General features: G+C 44.0%; 1 long non-coding RNA gene across 1 annotated transcript; it reads left to right on the top strand.

The window, feature by feature from the left end:
- The first annotated feature begins 1281 nt into the window (after positions 1-1281).
- On the top strand, positions 1282-2730 carry LOC134481004 (uncharacterized). Its single transcript, XR_010056147.1, has 2 exons — positions 1282-2026; positions 2461-2730. It is a non-coding gene; the product is annotated as an uncharacterized LOC134481004 (long non-coding RNA).
- Positions 2731-5365: the final 2635 nt, after the last annotated feature.

Raw genomic sequence — 5365 nt, 5'->3', positions numbered from 1 at the left:
ACCATTTATTATCCTTTGTAGTGCTGGATTTGTAGAAAGATATTGTGTAAATTTGGTTTTGTCATGGAATATCTTGGTTTCTCCATCAATGTTAATTGAGAGTTTTGCTGGATACAGTAACCTGGGCTGGCATTTGTGTTCTCTTAGGGTCTGTATGACATCAGTCCAGGATCTTCTGGCCTTCATAGTTTCTGGCGAGAAGTCTGGTGTGATTCTGATAGGTCTCCCTTTATATGTTACTTGACCTTTTTCCCTTACTGCTTTTAATATTCTTTCTTTATTTTGTGCGTTTGGTGTTTTGACAATTATGTGACGGGAGGTGTTTCTTTTCTGGTCCAATCTATTTGGAGTTCTGTAGGCTTCTTGTATGTCTATGGGTATCTCTTTTTTTAGGTTAGGGAAGTTTTCTTCTATGATTTTGTTGAAGATATTTACTGGTCCTTTGAGCTGGGAGTCTTCACTCTCTTCTATACCTATTATCCTTAGGTTTGATCTTCTCATTGAGTCCTGGATTTCCTGTATGTTTTGGACCAGTAGCTTTTTCCGCTTTACATTATCTTTGACAGTTGAGTCAATGATTTCTATGGAATCTTCTGCTCCTGAGATTCTCTCTTCTATCTCTTGTATTCTGTTGGTGAAGCTTGTATCTACAGCTCCTTGTCTCTTCTTTTGGTTTTCTATATCCAGGGTTGTTTCCATGTGTTCTTTCTTGATTGCTTCTATTTCCGTTTTTAATTCCTTCAACTGTTTGATTGTGTTTTCCTGGAATTCTTTCAGGGATTTTTGCGATTCCTCTCTGTAGGCTTTTACTTGTTTATTAATGTTTTCCTGTGCTTCCCTAAGTGTGTTCATGTCTTTCTTGAAGTCCTCCAGCATCATGATCAAATATGATTTTGAAACTAGATCTTGCTTTTCTGGTGTGTTTGGATATTCCATGTTTGTTTTGGTGGGAGAATTGGGCTCCGATGATGGCATGTAGTCTTGGTTTCTGTTGCTTGGGTTCCTGCGCTTGCCTCTCGCCATCAGATTATCTCTAGTGTTACTTTGTTCTGCTATTTCTGACAGTGGCTAGACTGTCCTATAAGCCTGTGTGTCAGGAGTGCTGTAGACCTGTTTTCCTCTCTTTCAGTCAGTTATGGGGACAGAGTGTTCTGCTTTCGGGCGTGTAGTTTTTCCTCTCTACAGGTCTTCAGCTGTTCCTGTGGGCCTGTGTCTTGAGTTCACCCGGCAGCTTTCTTGCAGCAGAAAATTTGGTCTTACCTGTGGTCCCGAGGCTCAGGTTTGCTCGTGGGGTGCTGCCCAGGGGCTCTCTGCAGGGGCAGCAACCAGGAAGACCTGTGCCGCCCCTTCCGGGAGCTTCAGTGCACCAGGGTTCCAGATGGTCTTTGGCTTTTTCCTCTGGCGTCCGAGATGTGTGTGCAGGGAGCAGTCTCTTCTGGTTTCCCAGGCTTGTCTGCCTCTCTGAAGGTTTAGCTCTCCCTCCCACGGGATTTGGGTGCAGAGAACTGTTTATCCGGTCTGTGTGTATCTACATTCTTATACCAGTAACACTGAATGCAGCAACGTCAAAATCTCTGTGATGACAAATGATGAGGGGGAATCTTCCATCTTCCTCTCAGGGCAGAGGAATGACTGCAGGGACCCGAACCACGAAAGCTGAATCTTCATGTAACCAGGATCAGCAAGTCTCACCAACCACCTCTGGCAGCTGGCATAATCTTGTAGCATCCCACGTCCTGTAGCTTCTGGACACTTTCCGTGAACGGAGGCTGTCCTTGGCGCCGGCGATGGTCAGGCGTTTTTTCCGGGTTTTGGCACCAAATATCCTGCACTATCGTCTCGCCAGCAAGAACACGCGAGGACACCAGGATCCTTCTGCAGCAAAGTGTTTATTACATCTTGAAGAGGAGAGGTGTTATGTTTTCTAATGTCCTTTTTTTTTTTTCTTGACAAACCTAGAAGCAGTTCGAGAAGAGAGCGCCCAGTGCTTGGATCCTAAGAAGGATGTCTCCTGGAGACTGTCATGGTAACAGTTTACTACACTGTGCTTTAGGGTCAGGCTTTTGTTATTGGTAGGTAAAAGAGAAGTGAAAAGTGTGGAGGAGAGAGTGTCATAATTCTATTGGCAGTTTATGAAGCCTAATTTGGTAGTAATGATGTAAGATGATGTGGGGAGTTGTTCCAGGCAGGAAGACTAATTAGAGGAAAGCACCACAGATAGTCACAGCCCAGAGAAAAGAGGGATGGATCTGTGTGTCAGTCCAGTTCTTATGTGCTTTCGGATCCATGCTTCTTTCTTCCCTTGATTAGAAGGGAGCTGATTGCTGCAGTCTGTCTTCCCCAGCCTCGATATCAGCTGTCAGCTGGCCTCCTGCTGATGTGGCCATCAAGAGGCACTGGTGGAAGGGCGGCAGGGAGGTGGAAGGAGCCTGCGTTGATCCTTTACTTTCTTTACCTCAGGCGAACCTTCTGGCAGCAGAGGTGGTTTCTCTGTGGATCCAGCATTGGTAACTCCATCTTCTCTGTAAGAAATTGTAGCAAGCTGGTGGCTGTTTTCCTGGGTTGCCTCACCCTTTCTGGTTTAGCTTATCAGCTTTTCTGAGCCCTATCCGCAAAATTTCTGTGTGTACGTCTTTCTGTTTTCAATAATTGGCTGCCATGTTTTAAATTTAAGTGAGTAAACTTAATTAAATAATTAAATTTAAATAAAAGTAAATAGTTCAATTGAAATAATTAGATTTGTTTCTTAAACCTTAACAATACAGAAGGCCAGTAAAAAGAGATGAAACACAAAAGGAAACTTTTAGAGCTGGATAATCCTGGAGGAGGTGGATCCTCTAAGGGGATACTGCAGATGATTGCTGCTTTCTGGTATGTGTAGTTGAGAGACTGGGACTTTGAGTAAAGAATCGAACACCTGGGAGAGAAATGACCTTCATGGAATGGATAGAATGATAGTTAATTTTGATTCCCAACCTTATTGGGTCTGGAAATTACCACGAGATGTACTTCTGGGTGTTTCTATGGAGAGAGTTCCAGGAATAATGAGTTAAAGGAGAAGACCCTCCCCTATAAGGAATAGAAACTTACAGTAAGCAGATATAAAGAGGGTTGAGAGCCAGGTATAGTGGTGTACGCCTTCGATCCCAGCACTTGTCAGGCAGAGGCAGGTGGAGCTCCATGAGTTCAAGGCCAGCCTGTTCTACGTAGCGAGTTCCAGGACAGCCAGGGGTACATAGTGAGATTCTATCTCAAAAACAAAAAAGTGTACAGACAAACAAAAAGAAGACTGAGGAAAAAGCTGCCTGCTCATCTGCCTTTCTTTCTTGCAGTTTGCCTGTCTACTGCTGATACTGTTCTTTGCTAACGTAGTCTGGCTTCTTTGGGTTCTACTGCGAATACCTATGACTTTCAGCCTTTAGCAACAGACTGGGATCGCTAAAGCATTGAGCCTTACAGACTGAACAGCTACCAGTTCTCAACCTCCGAAGTGTTCATATAGCATCGTTGGACTCTCCAGCCAATGTAGACTGTAGGCCACTTTAGTACATTTACACACACACACACACACACACACACACACACACACACACACACACCTATCTTCTGTTCTGTCCCCGCAAAGAACCCTGCCTTGTACAGACACGTGAATTCAGTTCGATACATGCTAAGGTTTTGCATGGGTATGTTATTAGATATGATGACGATCGGGCAACTGGGAGGCAAATCGGAGACAAGAGGCTATCCCTAGGTTTTATACAGGTGGAAGTAGTTGTAGAGCTGAAGGACGCTGTTGGTGAACTTTTCTGGGGGAAGACGTGAGCGAGTCACTGCTATCCTTAGATCGCACAGCAAAGTCATGACTCCACTAAAGTTTAGTTAGGTGAATCAAAAAGTTCATTAGATGTTTACAAGAACATGGAGAAGAATTACTCTCAGAGACATGGGTGGCTAAAAGCTCCACATCACTGGAAAGTCTCACTCCAGCAGGGATGACAACTTCCTCACAGCAGCAGAGATGAAGTCTTCAGTTAACCTTCTACTTTCTGCCTTCTCCAGGATCTTCACATGGTTGGGGCAGAGTTACACACAACTGACAAGAAGGTACACAAGGGAGCAGCTGAATTCTCAAGTGAGAATTTAAAGACACACCCTACCCTTCCTCTGATAAGGGACTGCCAACAGGAGCCATCTTGGGTGCATCTGGTGGATGGTCATAGCCATTGGATGAAAAGTAATGGCTGCCATGGTCAGAGGACAGCGTTCTATAATAAAAGCTTCATAGAGTGCCAGGAGAAGAACAGGGAGGAAAACAAAAGTTCAGGCATTACCTAGGCATGAGGAGAATGGGAGAAAATATACCAAAGAATGTTGTGGTAGAAATTAAAATGGAATGTTTTCTATCAGTTCTCAGAGAACTGGATCCCCTCACTCTGGCTGCTACTCTACCACGCGGTCTGCAAGTCGCTTTCTCCTGGCTGTCTCCCTTTTAGCCACCCTCTCCCCTCTCCATGCAGTCCTGGTAAATCGAAGTTCCAGCAACTTGTAATTTATCAATTAGATTTATATGTTAAATTCCCAATCCACAATACACCCACACAACAAATTCACTGCCAATTAACGAAGATTTAAACCACCCACCTAGAAAAGGTGAAATCAACCCAGCCTACCTGGATCTGGACCATCTTGCTCTGTTGTCTCATCTTGATTTTTTTTGCTCCTCTTCCTCCTCCCTTCTTTCTAGACTTTTCCCTGCCTACCCTTCCTTCTCATCCAATGATAGGCTATGCCTTATCCTGGACCCAGCTTGCTGCATATGACATCATCCTACAAAAGAAGAGTCCCTGGAGGAAGGAATAGATCCACGAGACATCATTCCAAGCCAAGGCATAAAACTGAGAAAGATGGGGATGCTTCAGTTTTCATCAAAATTATCATGAACTTATTAGTAGCTCATAGAAAAGAATACATTATGCCAGTTCTGTAAATCATCACTCTAGCATGAAGCTTCAGAATGAGTGCCTTTGGCTCCTTTCAGGGAGAATCCGTTTCCTTGCTGCTCTGAGTTCTTGGCAGAATTTACTTCCTTGTGGTTGTTAAGGCTGAGATTTCATTTCCTTGCTGACTATTGCCAGAAGGCTTTCCTCAGATTCTAGAGGCTGCCTGCATTCCTCAGTTCATGGCTTCTCATCTTCCAAGCTGGCAGCCACGAGTTGAGTTCTGTTTGTGTCATGCTTTAAAACTTCTTTGGTAACTCCATTTGGTCCTTGGCTTTAAAGGGTCCACATGACTAGATTTTCCTCCAAATTCTCCTTTACTCATAGTCCATCTGCTCTTGCCTAGGAGATAAACATTCAAGGAATAA

The sequence above is a fragment of the Rattus norvegicus genome, chromosome 11, assembly GCF_036323735.1.
Source record: "Rattus norvegicus strain BN/NHsdMcwi chromosome 11, GRCr8, whole genome shotgun sequence".
Lineage (NCBI taxonomy): Eukaryota > Metazoa > Chordata > Mammalia > Rodentia > Muridae > Rattus > Rattus norvegicus.
The sequence above is the reverse complement of the archived record's forward strand: the minus strand, read 5'-3'. Positions and strand labels throughout refer to the sequence as shown.